Here is a 19,104-nt window from a genome sequence, read left to right on the forward strand (position 1 = left end):
AAAGAATATGGATTTCTTAGTCAGTTTCTTAGCATAATTACAAACTACTTTTTACCCATCAATAAGCTTGTAAAATAACAAATCTCTGCTGGGTTTCAGCAACGTATTGGACATACTGGACATATGTAATTGAACGTGCATCTTTAATGCTATCTGTTGCTTCATTCACTTGCAATGCAAAATAGATATTAATTGCTCAATTAATTGATCACAAAGGTTTTCAGTATATGAGTAATTTCCCTTCCTGTTGAATTATCTGTTATTGGAACCATTTCCTGTAGTTTTTAGATGATTCACTAAGCATCACTTTGACAATATCAATAGCTTTAAGTAGCGCCAACGTTTTTCCTACTGGAGGAAGCTTCTTATTATTCACAGCAATTCTGAAAGCAACTTTATATAAAATAAATTGTTTTTTGATGTTTCACAGACATGGCTTTTTAAAAAGTTAGCTTTTGCCATAAGTCTTTCTCTACTCCAATCCAGTCTCCTCTCAGCTGTTAAACTGATTTTCCTAAAGTACTTAACTGACCAAATCCTGCTACCCCTCACTCCCCCTCACCTCCCATTCAGTAAACTCCAGTGGTTCCTTATCACCTGCAGGATCAAATATAAAATCTTTTGTTTGGCTGTCAAAAATCCTTCGTAACTTGATCCCTTTCTACCTTTCCAGTCTTCTTACACCATACTCTTCTCCACCTACTCTGCAACAGAGGGACACTGACCTCCTTATCGTCCCTTCTCAAGGCACTCCATTTTCTGATTCTTAGCATTTTCACTGTCTCCCAAATTATCTTGTATATATTTTGTTTGTACAGTTTTTAGCCTGTTGTCTCCTCCTTAGACTGTAAGTTTCTTGAGAGAGCAGGGACTATTTTGGGGCCTTTTTTTTTTTCTATTCCCAGCACTTAGTACAATGCCTGGCTCTTAAATGTTAATTGACAGACTGACTGCTTGTTAAAAGCAACTAATATTCTCTGGAAAAATATTTTTCTTACCAATGTATTATGCACATAAATTTTCAAGATGTTATTTCCATCTATTACATTTCATGCTATCTATAGTTAAAATATCAACATAAAACAAATATGTGATCTTTCCTTTCTATCAGTTGTGAATTCAATAAAAGTAGAATGAATTGTAATTTTTTTGATTTGTGTTTCTATATTTTTGCTACTTATCAGCTGCCTAATTATTTTTATTTTTACTAGTTTCAGCTGTTTCTGTGAAATTTTATCTTCAAATTGGCTGTGTACCCATCAGGAAGGGATACTGTATTACTTTTAAAATATTAGGGTAATAAAAATGTTAGACAAATTTAGTTGTTAGAAATTTCAGTTACCTATAGCTGTTCTCAAGTCATCTCAATTTTTAAGAGTTGTAACTTTTGAAAATGAAATGATTAGATTGTACTTCCAAAAATGAATGAAACTTGCAAAATAAAAGAGATAATATATGATACTTTCAATTTCCATGTAGAAATAATTTAACTTTGAGTTTATATATACTTCACGTTCAAGTATAACAAGCAGCAGGATGACACAGTTTATTGTCATGACTGACAATGGTAGAACATACCCATATCTCAATTCAACATGGACTGATTTAAATGGGACTTTGTGCACATTATATTAAAGAATTGCTTGCTGTATTTGCTATCAGTTGAAGTGTCTTCATCCAGCTTTCACTGAGGCTGAGTTGAACATTGTTTTCATCAAAAAAAGAGTGGATACATTTGCACAGAAATTGAACTAAAAAACATCCAATTATTTTGGCCATTGTTTTTGTACTTTTGCAGTTGCCTGTTCTTGTGATACTTATTCACCGACTGACTGACCTTCATGATGAAAGGGGCTTATGTCTCACACTTTGGAAAACTATGCCTTATTTTCATCAATTGCTATGGCCAAAACAGTCCATCACCCGGAGGTCAGCCCTGATATAGTTCGTTGTCAGATCTATATTAAAAGACTTTACAGCGCGGCAGAACCTAAGAGAGCTTGTGCTCCAGCAGCACAACTTGCGAGCACACAGAATTACCCTTACATCAAGATAAGATATTGAAGTAAAACTTCAGTGAAGGGAAGTGTTTTTATTCTTGGAAAACTGATTGTCCATGGAAGTTCAATTAGTCTAAATATCTGATTATCAAAAACTTTCCAAATTAGGTAACAGATAATTCAGATTTATCTTTTAGCTCAGTCTTGGTCCTTGGGATTATTCTGATTTAATACCAATCATCCAGCCCATGAAAAATCAACTTGCTTAGGCAACAGCATGTGTTCAAAGATCCTAAAAGTTCATTAGTACTTCACTAAACAGAAGCGATAAGATGGATATGCCCAGACCCTGGGACAATTAAATGAACACAAATCTAAAGGTCTGTGAACCTTTTAATTAAAGGCAATGGATTTTTACAGCTGAGATCCAGGTCATTCCAACCTGTTTGAGAAGCTTCTCAGGCCAACACAAGTTCAAGAATCTTCTTCCCCATGTGAAAAACATAAATGTACATTTGACGGTATTACTATTACATAGCTACCCTGTGAAAGAAATAAACATGAAAATACTCATTATAATGTAAATTCAGTACAGCTAGTCTGACTTTTGTATCTTGGAATAATTTAGGGCTCAACATCTTTTGAATGCCTTTCCAGTTCTTGAAAAAATATGTTGAGACTTCTGTCTCTGGTTTCTAAGTCTTAGCATGTGTTATATGGAATCTGTAGAGCTTTTCCATGGCTCCTTCAACATATTTAGTTCCTGGTGGGCTGGGCCCAAGCCATGTTTCCTCTGGCCTTTCTAACAAAAAAGAAAAGAAATGGGGGGAAGGGGGGAAATACACATGTCTTAGGGCACAGTGAGCTCTTTGAAACCAAGTGAAAGCAGAATTACTATCCAATCTTCTAAGACTGTCATGAATTGATAAGTCAGTGTTTGAAAAGTGCTTAGAAGTTCTCAGATGAAAGACCACAGATCTGTATAAAGTATTAACTTGCTTTTCCTCTGTGGTTTTTTTGGTTGCTGTTTATGCCCAATTCCTTTCCTTAAAAAAATAGAAACCACCAAAAAGGGATGCTCTTGTAAATGAATATGAAATCTTTAGTGTTTTCCCTTAAATTCTGAGTATTTTTCTTGGGTTAAAAAAAAGGAGAGTAAAAATTATTTGAGTCTGCTTAGGCCACTGCATACAACACAGGGCAATTTGAACATACAATACTGAAAGCGTTCTAATTGAATTTCAGAATCACAAACAGGAAGGCTTCTATTCAATTACAGAAAGGCAATCTATGCTACTCTATGACTACAATATCAAATATAATTCATTCTGATGGATTTTATGTATTTCCAGTGATTACTTCTCTTTTTAAGGAAGGCAGGATTCCCTGTCTATGAGTGTATACAGGAAAGAATGTATTCAATCAACTGCTAATAACATTTATTCACAGGGCTCTGAAAGTAAAGATACATTACCGCACATAATTTTGTTCCTCCCAATATGTGAATTGGATTGGATTATCATTGAAATCAAACAATAACTACCTGGAATCTTTCACTGAATTATGGTAAAAGCCTAAATGAGACTTTTTTTAAAGCAGTTTTGCAAAAAACAAACATTTTAAAGCAAATTTTCTCATCTTGATAAAGGCAATGCCATTCCTATCAAAACCTACCAGATCTAACTAGAGTATATGAAAAGGAGGAAAAAAACAGTTAACTTTCCACTTGGGCATATTTAATTGCTCATAGTTTACTAATTAGTAAATTACCCTTGTGGAATTTGCCAGATTTGGAGGAGAAAGGCCTCCCTTCTTTTTCATTCTTCCCCCAAATGAGATGAATGCCTAGACCACTCCCAGAGTCCTTCTACCCCCTGGTCTTGCAGTAGTAATGTTTTTTAAGGGTATTATAATATGAAAGAGTTAATTCTCTTCCTAAAATGTCAAGATGATGAATTTCAATTTAGAAGAGAAAAGTTGGGTCTTTATTTTTTGGTTTGGGAATAGAATGTTCATAACCTTTTATATTCTTTCAACTATGAGAATTAGGGGCAGAGGTTTGGGGAAAGCATTAAAATATTTTGCTAGGGAGGATTCTTCTTCTAAGTTTCCTTTGGCTACCAAACCAATGTATCTTGACAGATAACTGGACTAGAAATAATACCTCAGAAACAACGGACTATAATTCCTCTACCTTAAATTAAGTTATTCATTTTTTCCCCATTTTTCCCTCTCCCACCCACTTCCACGTTTCTCTTCTGGCCCTCTCTCCTCTGCTATCGCCCTTGATTTACGTTCTTGTCATTACCCATTTACCAAATGAATTCCTTAGACCATAGCTCCTTTGCTACCTTTTTTCCTCTCTGTGTTCTCTTGCCACCTTCATGTTACCCCTATCCTTCAAGGGCCAAGTTGGCCTCCTCCTACAAAACTTTCCCTGACATAATTCAAAAATCACTGATCTCATCCCCTCTAACTCTTCTACCACTTAGCCTGTAACACACTTTTAAAATTAAAATGTGGTGGAATAATCTACTATACAATGACATATTCAGCAAACAAGAAAATCTGCAGTTATTTCAAGTGTGTTAATTATGTCTGCAATTACACCATAACTTCCTTGAAGCTAGGGATATTCTTTTATACTTCTGTGTACTTCACATCACCTAGCACAGTGCTATGCAGATAGAAGGTGACAAACACTTTTTGACTGTCTTACAGAAGGGATCTATATACAGACATTTATGGTTTCGGAAATCAAGAAGGAATTTTTTTTTAAATTATGCTTATCTTGATTCTAAGTAATGGGATTTGGAATAAATGAGTTTAAGATATTCGAGCTCTATCTGATCCAAGAACATAGGAGGTAGAATCATTTAGGGGGTTGCTGAAAAGTTATAAGAACTTAATCACTGAATACTAAGTGATTAATATTACAATGTGATCAGAGTAGCATCAGAAGAAACATATGTGGAAAGGAGGTTTCAGCTTTCTTTCTATATTATTCTAGAGGAATTAATATAGCCATCTATAACAAGTACTAATCTCAAATAACAATTGTGCAGTATTGCTGCTTTATCATTTACAAAGTGCTTTTCCATGTTATAGCAGTCCTGGGAGGTTGGCTGGACAGGTGTTGTTACATCAAGGGGAAATTGAGGTTTCGTACAGAAATAACTGAACACTATGACACAGGTAGGAAGTGGCAGAGCTGGAACTTGAACCCATGGTGCATTGCTCCAAGCCCAGTGCTCTTTTCACTCATCCACATTACATCAAAGCAGCAGCAAAGAAAGATCAAGGCTCTAATTTTGGGTCTCTGTAAGGGAACATCATGTCTCTATCTCTAACGAAACTCCCAATCTAACTATGGAATAGGACCTATTTTAAAAAGGTTTTCTCATGCACAAGGGTATCACTTGTCAGAATAAATGTGAAGCAATGTGAGCTCATCAGAGGAAAATTATGATGGACACTCCTGGTGTTCATTTCAGTGTCATCAGAACTTTTATATGTCTATAAATGTCTTTTTGATCCTTGAAGTGCCTGTTGGAGTCAATTTTTAATCTTACCACATCCCTTATCAGTCTTCATAAGGTGCAACAGGGTGGATATATTAATTAGCTTTTAATGCAACGTACAGGGCAGCTAAATGGTACAGTGGATAGAATGCTGAACCTGGACTCATCTTCCTGAGTTCAAATCCAGCCTCAGACACTTACTAGCTGTGTGACTCTGGGCAAGTCACCTAACCCTGTTTGCCTCAGTTTCTCCATCTGTAAAATGAACTGGAGAGGGAAGTGGCCAACCACTCCACCATAAAAAAAAGACATCATAAAAAGCTGGGCACAATCCAAACAACTCAGCAACGAGTGCTAAATACATGAATGAGCACATGCAGACTAGCTGAACTGTCCTAAGTAGTTACACGTGGTGGAGTCTACAGAGAGTGGAGAGTTTTCTTTAAAAAACTCACAACTTTTGTTGACCTTTTTTTTTTTCCATCACTGACATTTCCCAATTCAGGGTGTCCCAAAACTCTTAGTCTAGTTCTAGCATTAATAAGCCTAAAACTGGATTAAGACTTTGGGGATGCCCTCTATATCCCTCCCCCTCCCAAGAGGCCAACCTTTATAACAAAAACTAAGACAGTAGGTAAAAAACGGATCCACAAAACTAACTAAAACATCAACCAAATCTGGAATAATACATACATACATACATATATGTATATTCACACAAACATAAGTATATGTGTATGTGTGTGAATATATATGTACATATGGAGAGACAGAACAATTCTATGCCCACAATTCTCCATCTTGGGCAGAGAGGAAACTGAAATGCAAGTTTATTAGAATGCCTGTCGGATACTCCAAAGTTAGTAATGATAACAGAAGTACCTAAGGCTATGTCCTTAAATTAAGTAATCTTTGTGTAAAGCGAAAAGGGATCCAAATATCAAGGACATTTTTTGCTTAAGGTATACGCCAGATTTACTGACACTTTGAAGATTAAAATTATCCTTATTGTAAATGCACTCTATGCAGATATCTGGGGATCCAAAAATTACGTGATCAACCTTGAGTGGTTTTGAAGTGGATGATAAATTAAGGAAAAGTTTAAAATAGAAAGGAATTAAGACAAAGAACTATAGATCAAGCAATCACCAGACTGGTGGTATCACCTATGCCTGTGATTAAGATGCATATGCAAAGATGAACCAAGGTCACATACATCTGTCATAATAACCTTTTCTAAGACAGTTCACTGACATATTAGGGGGATGGTGTCAGGCAAGGCACTCACTGTCTATTTTCAGAGTGATCCTCAAAGGAAAACGTAAATATGAAAGGTATAGGCACTGAGACTGGTATTGTGTCACCGAGGAACTCTGGGAGGAGAGGAAGGGAAAGGAATGGAGCATGGCTTCTTATTCCTCTAATCCAAGAGCGTGTGCTGCCATTCCCTTCACTAAAAAGCTTCTCTGGGGGCTGCCCCCAGCCTGAACACAGAGGGACTAGTTTGAGGGTGGGCTTGTCCCTGAAAAGGCATTCAAGCACAGCAATAATTCTTTCAGGTTGCGGTAATGAAAAATCAAAGTTCCTGGGACTTGGCTCTTATGTTTTTTGTCCTTTTTAAAGAAATCCCACAACCACTGATGCCCTTCACTTCCTCCTTTTTTCTAGTGCTTCTTTTATAGTATTGTGAACATTGTTTTAAAATTTTAATGTACATGGAGACAATGTAAACAAAATTTCAAGCACCAGTGAGTGACTAGCTACACTGGCTTTGAAAAAACTGTGTAGTAAATGAAGTTTGCTTTCAGGGTCCCCAGCCCCCCTTTTCTGTATGCTTTTTTGAATGTTTTTTTTCCTATGTGCATTTTTTCACTTTTCTCCCCTCTGTTCCTCTCACCACCCCTAAAATGCAGACCCTCCCTCATCTCATTCTGCTAGAGAGATAAACCAATTCAATTACACCAAACTGTCAGAGATTTGATGTTAGCCAACTTGAGGGGTTTTGACATCTTAGTGACAAACAGGGAAAACACAAAACTAAACAGAAAGAAATGAATCACAGAATCTCATATTGAAAGAAAATTCAACCCGCACCTCAAAAGGAATCTCCATCTCCAACATTCTAACGAGTGACCAATATTTCTGCCAGAAAACTTTTTACTATCTCCTGGAACAGTTCATTCCATTCTTAACATTTTCATAAGGAAATTTTTCCTTATATCCAACCATTTCTTTTTCACTGTTCATAGTACTGACCTTTGAGGCCCAAGGAAACAAATCTAAGTCCTCATTTACATAACAGCATTTCAAATATTTGAGGATGACTTTTTTTTTGGATGGATGAATTATTGGAACAAAAGCAGAAGACATGTTCTAAGACCCATTAATAGGCCAGTTTTTCTAGAGCACAGGAAAGGAGTGGTGGGAAATAAAGTTGGAGAGAGAGTGGCAGGGCCCTGACTGCATAGAGTTTCTTGCCTAGTTCCACAGCCTTCATAACTCTGACCTTAACCCTCACTCCACACTACCCACAACTCCCATTCTCTTCAGGGGTCCGGCCTCCCTTTTCTCTCATCTTCTTAGGTTTCGAGCTGATTATCTCTCGTGAGACAGATCTGCCTGAATCTTTGATATAAGCCATGCTTCAGCCATCTGGAAACAGCAAGGCTTTTCTCCCAAGACAACTATTCTACAATAATATTTACTCCTCCCACTGAATCTAAAGATTTGCTATTAGTTTCACCAAATGTGACTGTTTTCTAATTTCTAAGTCTATTCTGCAATCAATATTTCCTAAAAATCCTCTTCCACTTGACAATTTTGTCTTTCCCCAAGTATATCCCATCAATATTTTCCCCTACACTGCTCTACTCATTAGAATGCACCTAACCCAAGTCAAGCAATTTCCTCTTCTTGCTCCCCACCTCGGTACCAAAGTGCTGCCCTACTCCTTTCCACCCCTCACATGATCTTGAATTTCACTCTCCTACTATTCCCTCAGCTATTCTTCTACACCCTCCCTAAGTAATTAGATGTCCTTATCCCCTCCTACTTTATGATGCATAGAAATTTTAGGCTTATTAGAAAGTCAGATCTTCTTGCCTATTTTGTGTATCTGAGTTGGACCAAAATGACAAGAAGAACCCAAAGTATCATGGGAAAATGGAAATCTAGGGTGGAAGAAAGAAGTTGTATATAAGGATCTCCAACTCCTGGTTTAAGAGGTAATTTGTGGAGAGTTCCTGGATGAAACCAGTTGTTATCTTTTTTCTTTCCCTTGGATTTTTTTAATGGTGAAGTCTGGTGGGACGCCACCTCCTCCTCACTTAGTAGCATGGCCTAGATTACTCTTCTTACTTTGTCCAAGATAACAGAGGTATGGAAGAGGGAAAAGGAAGGGCCTCTACCCTACTTTAGGTCTCCAACACCTGTTCACAGGTCCATGCCAGCTCACTCAGTTTCAATCGAGCATAATCTACTCATTTCAGTGCCATCTGGCAGTCCTTTCCTAAAGACTAGCTGGAACCCTCATGAGGCTGGCCAGTTGCTACCTGGGTCAGGTATCAGATCTGGGCTGACAGTTTGGCCTCCATGGGCTGCACCAGGGAGGTGAAGGCTGCCACCTGCCCATTCAGCAGCTGTTTGTTTGCCTTCTCGTTGGACAGCTCCTGAATCAGAGTTCTAGGTCTCTGCAGAACAGACCCTATCTCCTATTCGATATCCTCCAAGGCCCACAGCCACTTGTTCACCAAGCTATAAGTCACCATGAATGTAACGGGAATCCTTGCCACAACTGTTTTCCCAGTAGACCACCAGTCTGGGAAACCTGCAAACCTTTCTCACATCAGCCCAGCAGAAGCCAACCTACCGTAGCTGCACTCCAACTTCCAATGAAGATGACTGTTCTTTAAATACTTTTTCCAATTACATGTAAAGATTTTTAACATTCATTTTTAAAAATTTTGAGTTCCAAATTCTTGCCCTTCCTCCCTTCCCTCCTAAACACAAGTATTGATATGATAGTTTACATCCTCCATAATGCTAATTTTTCTTTCTCCTGGTTATTCTAAAAATCTCCAGTTCCATTTATGGCATGATTTCCATTCCCAGTTATCATCCTGGTTAACCTCCCCTGGATGCTGTCTAGTTTATCAATGGCCTCATTTGAAAATGACAGTACAATGAACTGAACACAGTATTCCATTTGTAATCTGTCCAGAGCAGAGTACAACTGACTGTCACTCACTTCATTCTGGCCACTATGCTTTCATCAATGCAACCCAAGATTAAGTCAGCCATTTTGGTTACTGATTCATATGGAACATGAATTCCACTAAGACTTTTATTTGTCTAAACACTATGTTCTCTAATCATGCCTTCCCTGTCCTGTACTTGCACAACTGATTTTTTGAATCCAAGTTCTTTATATTTATCCCTATTAAATTCTAGCTGATTAGAGTCAGCCCATCCTTTTAGCCAGTGAAAATGTTTTTAGACTCTGATTCATCCAGCGTATTCACATCTTACTCTCTTCCCCACTCTGTCCCCTACAAAGTAACGACTGCATATTTGATTTGTTTGCCATCTTCGCCTCTGATGAAGTCACTGATAAAACTGATGGGCAAGAACAAACCTCTGGAGAGACTTCGGTTCAACTGAACATTTTTTGAGCACCTACTATTTATAAGGCACTGTGCCAGGTCCTTGGGGATATAAATCTACTGCCCTTTTGGGAAGGCAAGGAAGCTGTTCTCAACTGAATCAACATTCTGTACTTGCTAAATGTACTGTCTATGCTAAGGTTAAGTAAACCTCTATTTGTTAACTGTTAGATGGACTATGAATTCTCATTTCATTTCAGTTACAAAAGTGAAGCATCCTACTGTCCTCACTCATGACTGGCCTAAAAAACCAGTCAAGACAAGAAGAGCTTGGTTCTTTCACAATGGCTAGCTCTTTTTTTGATTTCCCAATCTGCACAGGCTCCCTCTAGGGCTTAGCTATTTAAAAATTCTACAAGGGCATGACCATTTTTAAAAGAATTTTGTTCAGGGACTTCTCTTCTGACTCAGGAGAGGTATTCAAAATTTGCAAAGAGATTATAAGGCACTATCAATCAAATCTTCCCCTCCCTTAAAGAAAGACAAAAATGAAACAGTCCTTGTGTTTAAGGAACTTATATTCTCCTGGGGGCATATAACATATGCACATATATATGTCTGCTATGAGATAATTTGAAGAGGTACAAACATTAGGAACTATGAGAACCAAAGAGGTACCAGAGATGAAGCCTGATAAAAGACAAAGGATCTGAAAGGTAAAAATGAAAAGAAAATGCATTCCAGGCATAAAAGATAGCTTGAGTGGATTCACAAAGATAGGAGACCAAACCTTAAGTTGGGGGAGTACTTATTAGTTCAGTTTGCTGGGAATGCAAAATAAGATAAGAAAGACAAGAGTGTAAACAAACTACTAAGGACCTTGAATGCCAGGCTTGGAAATCTACATCCTGGAGGCTACAGAGAAACACTAAACATATCTGAGAAGGGGAGAGGCATGGTCAGGTCTTTGACGTAGGAAGATTATTTTGGCAGCTTCATGAAGAATGGATTGTAGTGGGGTGAGACAGGGAGCCAAAGGAACAATTAGGTTTTTATAACAGTGAAGGCAAGAGGTCGTTTTTGATGAAGCTGATCTCACTATTGGTAGAACTTAAGATACCAGGAGAAACACTAGAAGCTTTCAAAATAAATACAGGGATAAATCAAAGATGTCTCTCTCCCTACTATCATCTAACTAGAAATGCTAGTGATAACTAGACAAGAGAAAGAAATTAAAGGCATAAACACTGGCAAAGAGAGGAAATAATAGAAAAGGAAATTCCATTCAAAATAACTACAAAATACATAAAATATCTAGGAGACAATCTACTAAGATACACTTAAGACTTATATAATGACAAAACACTCTTTAAAGAAATAAAGTATGGTATACCCCACCCACAAGATATTCCCCCAACTGACTCTCACCAGTATATATTGGGTCTCTAGGTGGCTGTTACTCCTATGCTTTAGAAGGGTAACCTGTGGATACTCTCCTAATACTAAATATAATTCATGAATCTTGACCAGAATTCTAGATCTGAGAGATAGTTTGTCTCCCCCTGAGCAAGCTGTTGCTGGATTACTTAATTGAGGCAGAGGAGAGAGAAATCCCTTCTTCATTCAACGCAGGGGTTTCCTCCACAGCACTCTGAGGTCTTGTTCTTCTACCTTGGAATTACTTCCAGGGCTTAGTTACTTAAAGCTTTTGCAAAGGTATGTCCAATTTGTATCCTTCTAATGAGACTTCCTTTAATTGTATCAGAGAAAGGGGTTAATGCTTCATAAAGGAATCACTGGGAAGCACAGAAATGTGACTGATTAACAGGGCCGAGTGTGATGACTCTCATATCTGGGGACATCCATCCACCAAATGGGGAAGGCTCCAACTTGAAACAAGAGGGCCTCTTCATGGCCTTGCATGAAAATGATGGCACACCAATATGGTCTTTAGCCATACAGAAAGTTGCATCAACATCTAGTCAACTTGAGCCTTAGCTTCTTGGAACTTTCAAGTCTTGGGTACAGCTTTCTTAGCTTTTAGGAAGAGAACTAGCCTAACTTATATGGCAGAAAGAAAGACCCTGGTCTAGCACAACTAATAATTTATAACTTTCTATAGAGTAAAAAATGTTAAATGTAAAAATTATAAAACTGTACACAAAGAAACTCCATTGAAAAGTAGTTTAGTGAAATTCTTCCTGCTGCCAGGAAGTGTTTGGTTATATCTCATTTTCTATCAGAGAACAATGTTTGCCTACATTTGCAAGCAGCACCACAAAATTCTTGCCATTGCTTAATTTATGTCTGGGAAGAACAGTGTTAATGGGTGAACACATGATCCATCCTGGTCAAACCAAAAAGACAGAAGGAACAGCTTCTTGAATCTTATTTTTCTTTTGTTTTCCCTGCCTTGGGAAATGATCTTTGGGCTAAAAAAGACAAAACAAAAATGGCTAATAGGGAGTTGATATCTAAGACAGAAAGACAGTACCCTCATTGACAAAGATGAGCTCAAGTCACCAGACCCAGATGAAATACATTGTCAGGTAATGAAGAGACTGTCATATATGACAGCTGCCCCTTGAAAGCTCATAGAAAACAAGGGAGGTAGCATATGATTGGAACAGGATAAATGTCCTTTTTTTTTTTTAATTCTAGGACATGTCGTTTAAAAAAAAATTCTTACTGAACATGCAGAAAGGAAGACCAAGATCACAAACTGTATTGCTTTATTAACAACAGGTCTTCCCAAAGACTTTTTTTTTAAAAACCTCTGTTGGGGGGGCGGAGCTAAGATGGAGGAATAGAAAGACGCATGTACTCTAGCGCTTCCCCCACAGCCCACAAAATATCTGCAAAAAATGACTCTCAACAAATTCTAGAGCAGCAGAAGCCACAGAACAACAGAGTCAAAGAGGTTTCCACCCAAAGGTAACCTGGAAGGCTGACAAGAAAGGTTTATCTCACAGGATGCTGAGTGGAGCAGAGCCCAGCCCTGGCAGCACAGCACTGGGAGGAATAGGACCTGAACAGACCTCTAGGCCAGAATTCCCAGCAGGGAGGTTCCCAGATCCCTCAACCAACAAGCCATAAAGAAAGCTCCAAAGGTCAGTATGGGAGGGCTTTCCCAGCTGGGAGAGAGTGGAACGGAGGGAGCAGGAGCAGGGGAACAGCTACAGTGGCCACAAAAGCAGCCTGGGTCCATTGTCCAGGCAGCTGAGCTTAAAGCCTCTGGCAAATTTGAGCAGCTGACCTGAACCTCAGCCCTCAGTGGCAGCCCCACCCCAACCCAAAGCCCCTGCAGGAGTTGAACAACTGATCTGAATCTCAGGCTTGAGCATGGTACTGGGGAGAGGAGGAGCACTAGGACTCTCCTCTTAACAAAGGATTCAGAAGTCAAGTAACTGGCTGGGAAAATGCCCCAAAATAGGGAAAAAAATAAGACCATAAAAGGTTACTTTTTTGGTGAACAGGTGTCTCCTTCCACCCTTTCAGATGAGGAAGAACAATGCATACTGTCAGAGGAAGTCAAGGCTTCTCCCTCTAGTACCTCCAAAATGAATATGAAATGGGCTCAGGCCATAGAAGAGCTTGAAAAGCATGTCAGCAGCCTACTAAAGGAGAACTAAAAAAATGCTGAGGAAAATAACACCTTTAAAAAGAGGCCAACTCAATTGGAAAAAGAGGTCCAAAAAGCCAATGAGGAGAAGGAGGCTTTAAAAAGCAGAATTAGTCAAATGGAAAAGAAGGTTCAAAAGCTCAATGAACAAAATAGTTCTTTAAAAGAGAGAATCAAGTTCAGGGAAGCTAATGACTATGAGATAAACCAAGAAGTAAGAAAACAAAACCAAAAGTTTAAAAAAATAGAAGATAATGTGAAACATCTCATTGGAAAAACAACTGACCTGGAAAAAAGATCCAGGAGAGACAATTTTAAAATTATGGGACTACCTGAAAGCCATGATCAAAAAAAAGAGCCTAGACATTATCTTCCATGAAATTATCAAGGAAAACTGCCCTGATATTCTAGAACCAGAGGGCAAGATAAATATTGAAAGAATCTACCAATCACCTCCTGAAAGAGATCTGAAAAGAGAAACTCCTAGGAATATTGTGGTCAAATTTCAGAGTTCGCAGGTCAAGGAGAAAACATCGCAAGCAGCTAGAAAGAAACAATTTGAGTATTGTGGAAATACAATCAGGGTAACACAGGATCTGGCAGCTTCAACATTAAGGGATTGAAAGGCTTGGAACAGGATATTCCAGAAGTCAAAGGAAATGGGATTAAAACCAAGAATCACCTACCCAGCAAAACTGAGTATAATATTCAAGGGAAAAAATGGTCATTCAATAATATAGAGGACTTGCAAGCATTCATGATGAAAACACCAGAACTGAAGAGAAAATCTGACTTTCAATCACAAGAATCAAAAGACGCATGAAAAGGTAAACAGAAAAGAGAAATCATAAAAGACTTTCTAAAGCTGAAATGTTTACATTCCTACACGGAAAGATAATATTTGTAACTCTTGAGACTTTTCCCACTATTTGGGTGAGTGGAGGGATTACACACACACACACACACACACAGAGTACAGGTTGAGTGGAATCAGAAGAGATGATATCCATAAAAAAAATAAAATTAAAATTAAAGGGTAAGGGAGGAAAATACTGGGAGGAGAAAGAGAGAAATGGAATGGGGCAGGCTATAACTCATAAAAGAGATAAGAAAAATCTTGTTCAATGGAGGAGAAAAGGGAGAAGGTGAGAGGGGAAAAGTGAAGCTTACTCTCTTCACATATGGCTTAAGGAGGGAATAACATGCTCACTAAATTTGGTATGAAAATCTGTCTTACACTACAGGAAAGTAGGGGAGGAGGGGAAAAGTGGGGTGAGGGGGATGATAGAAGGGAGGGCAAATGGAGTAACTAGAAGTAAATACTTTTGGGAAGGGACAAGGTCAAATGAGAGAATAAAAAAAGGGGGGACCGGGTAGGATAGAGGGCAACATAGTATTACATAACATGATTATTAAGGAAGTCTTTTGCAAAATGACACATATATAGAATGTATTGAATTGCTTGCCTTCTCAGTGGGAATGGGTAGGGAGGGAGGGAGGAGAGAAGATGCAATTCAAAGTATTAGAAACAAATGTTGAGAATTGTTATTGCATATAACTGGGAAATAAGAAAAACAGATAATGGGGTATAGAAATTTATCTTGCCCTACAAGAAAAGAGAGAAGATGGGGATAAGGGAAGGGTGTGGTGTCATAGAAGGGAGGGTACATTGATGGAAAGGGTAATCAGAATGCAAGGTATTATGGGGTGGGGGGAGGGGAGAGATGGGGAGAAAAAATTGAAACTCAAAATTTTGTGGAAATGAATGTCGAAATCTAAAAATAAATAAATAAATACAAAAAAACAAAAACAAAACAAAACAACCCTCTGTCGGCAGGGTTATCGTAGAACATGCTAACTCTGTAGAGAGAGTTTGCCCAGATCTTAACAAAGGATCTGACAAGGTCTCTCACGAGAATCATCCTATGGACAAGATGAAGAGATGTGGGTTAGGTGATACTACATTTGACAGAACTGAAACTAATTAGATGGGAAGTCAAAGAGTAGTCATTAATGGCTTGATGTCAACTTGGGGATGAGATCTTCCGTAGAGAACTTTAGAGATCTGTTCTTCATCCTGTACAACTGAATATTCTCAAGAATATTAAATGGCACAACTTTCTAACAAATCAATATCTAGATATCAAATGTATAATAATTGTATATCCAAGAAAGAATGGGCTACCTTGAGAGGTGGCAGTTTCCCCCTAATTGGATGGATCTAGTGGAATATAAAACTTCTCCCATTCTCATTTGTCCATATTGATGACATGCTCTTTTTTATTTCAACTTTATTTTTCTGTTCAGAATTGGGAAATATTTCTGACCTTCGCTAATATTGGAGAGGGGCAAAGAAAGGATGGGAAGGATGAGAACCTGGTTAAAGCAACTGCTAGCTTACTTTTTTTCTGGATTGTCAATTCATAGAGTCCTAGGTAACATATACACATATATGTATTCTTTTATATTTACAGGGACAAGTTTTATCAATTGGTCAACAGTCCTTGACTCCATGGGATACCAAAAAATAAATCCTATGGAGTTCTAGAAGGAATAAAAGGGAAAGATCTTTGCTTCCTAATGTCATTTTTTCTGAGGTGGAATCTTTGTCTAGTTTTAGCTCAAAGAAAAAAAAATACAGGGGCAGCAAGAATAATGGAAAGAGGAGTGAATTTGGAGTCAGAACATCTTAATTTTTTTTTATTAATTTATTTGTTTTCAGTTTTCTACAATCACTTCCATATGTCTTAGATTTTCTCCCCCTCCTCTCCTCTGCCCAAGATGGCACACAATCTTATATGGTTTCTATACGTACATTCTTATTAAGTACATTTTCACATTAGGCATGTTGCATAGAGGAATTAAAATGAATGGGGGAAATCATGAGGAAAAAAACATAACACAAGAGAAAATATTCTGCTTCATTCTGCATTCTAACTCCATAGTTCTTTCTCTGGATGTGGATGGCATTTTGCCTCAAAAGTCCTTTGGGAATGTTTTAGGTCCTTACATTGCTGTGAAGGACTAAGTCTACCAGAAAATTTCTCACACACTGTGGTTGTTACTATGTACAGTGTTTTCCGGGTTCTGCTTTCACTCAGCATCAGTTCATTTAAGTCCTTCCAGGCCTCTCTGAAGTCTTGCTGTTCATCATTTCTTATAGCACAATAGTGTTCCATTACATTCATATACCACAACTCGTTCAGCCATTCTCCAATTGATGGGCAACTCCTTGCTTTCCAGTTCTTGGACACTAAAAAGAGAGTTGCTATAAATATTTTTGTACATGTAGGACCCTTTCCCATTTTATGATCTTTTTGGGATACAGTCCTAGAAGCAATATTGCTGGGTCAAAGGGTATGCACATTTTTGTAGCCCTTTGGGCATAGTTCCAAATTGTTCTCCAGAATGGTTGGATTAGCTCACAGCTCTACCAACAATGAATTAGTGTTCCAACTCTCCCACCTCTTCTCCAACATTTATCATCTTCCTGTTTTGTCATGTAAGCCAATCTGATAGGTGTGATGTGGTACCTCAGAGATGTCAAAACAAAGAAATTTGCGTTTCTCTAATCAATAGTGATTTAGAGAGAACAACTAAATTTTAAGGCCAGCTCTACCACTTATGAGCTATTTGACCTTGGATAAGACATTTAACCTCTCTAGGCCTTAGATTACACTTCTATAAAATAGAGTTATACTAAATGATTCCTAAATTTGACCCTTCTAGGTCTAAATCCTAAAAACTGTTGAGCAATGAGAGCAGCCTTCATCATTTGCTGTGGTGAACTTTCTTACATCTTTAAAATAATTAAAATATAGGATCAGAACATGATCTTAGTGATTATTATCATGGGAACCAAGTAGGTATGTGAAAAACTACTTCATTCTTGTTAAAGTAGCCCATGTATGCTCTCAATTTCACATGAACTCATGAAGGGTTTTACTTCAAAGATTTAGATTAATCTACTTTTGACTTATAATTAGGAGAATTTGTTTATTTTTATTTATATCCAGTCTTTCTGCCTACAAGACTAGACATTTTATAAATTTCTCAAACTCCTTAAGAAATAGATATGGTAGTGACCAAAACAAAAACCAAATGAAAAAAGGCTAATTTATGCTCAATAAGGTCAGAAAACAAGATCCTTAAGGTCAGGCATTAGTTGGGAAAACTTTCCAGGTATTCTCACTATCTTCCAGCTCTCAGAATAGTGAGTCACATTAAATCTCTGCCACAACAAAAGATGAAGTCATTGATTCTAACCTGTTTCACTTGGAATGTATGACACACTATTACTCTTCAGAGATGTTCTAGTTAAGGCTAATGTGACCCTGGGTGGCTGATGCATTTGGTCAGCTTTTTTTTTTTTTTACCCACTATTAAGTTTATTTACTGCTTTGGAACTCTCCTAATAAAATAGTCATAGTTTAAAAAAAAATCCTTAAATTTGGGGCCAGCATCTGTAAGCAAACCTCTGGAGTGCTTTCATTTGACTGTCAGGATGGAAAAATGCCAGAAGACCAAGGGTTGAGAAAACAGGAAGGATTTATATTATAAACACATTACTGTTCAGTCTCTCTCACTTTCCTGGCTCCTCTGATGTTATATATTTTTCTCAATACTTTGACGTGGTTGAAATGAAAGGTAAACTGGCTCAAATTACTCAGCAACAGAATGAGAATGTATCAGTGCTGAAGAGACCAAGGGACTCTCTTCCTTGCTGAATTGGAACAGAAATAATCACAGCTGGGACGATGCTTGAGTTCTATGGTTAGGCAATACTGACCACTGTAGCAGCATCCCCTGCTGGCTAAGCATTGGACTTTCAATAACTGAGGTTGCTGGCAGATAAGGCCTTCAGATGAGCTGGCTAAACAGCTAAGTGTATTAACTGATAGATGGGGAAATAAATCCAGTCTTGAGAATGAGAGGTAAGCTTCACTGTTATTCTAAATCACTTAAAGACCATAAGCTGGGGGGAGGGGGGAGGGGAGAGGGGGAGAAGAGGGAGGGAGGGGTGAAAGAAGAGATTTAACTGAAGTGTTTTCTTTCATCTTCAAAAATGGCAAAATTATGTAACTGACTCATATGTGGCCTAAGGAAGATAACACTGAAGTGACTTTCAAAAGCAAACATCCCAGTGGAATTATTACATAAACCTAAATGACTAGTCTTTGCAGACCAAAATAACCAGCTACATGAAAATTATCCAGTCTTTCAGAATGAGATACTAAACAACCACATAGATTTAAAGTTTGAATAAAATTCTGGAAGTAGTCAAAATTCCCAATTAATTTAGGGCAACAAATGAAAACTCCATATTTAGATACTTTGAAAAGGGAAGAATTGACTTTTAT

The 19,104-nt window shown here is 37.9% G+C and overlaps 1 protein-coding gene and 1 pseudogene across 14 annotated transcripts in view; both read right to left on the bottom strand.

Moving 5' to 3' along the window:
• The window catches only part of AOPEP (aminopeptidase O (putative)), a 553,954-nt gene that overhangs the window by 348,080 nt on the left and 186,770 nt on the right, over positions 1-19,104 (bottom strand). The gene's annotated exons all lie outside the window — the stretch shown is intronic.
• On the bottom strand, positions 8,935-9,288 carry LOC140496758 (mediator of RNA polymerase II transcription subunit 11 pseudogene; annotated as a pseudogene).

Source organism: Notamacropus eugenii, chromosome 3 (genome assembly GCF_028372415.1).
Source record: "Notamacropus eugenii isolate mMacEug1 chromosome 3, mMacEug1.pri_v2, whole genome shotgun sequence".
NCBI lineage: Eukaryota > Metazoa > Chordata > Mammalia > Diprotodontia > Macropodidae > Notamacropus > Notamacropus eugenii.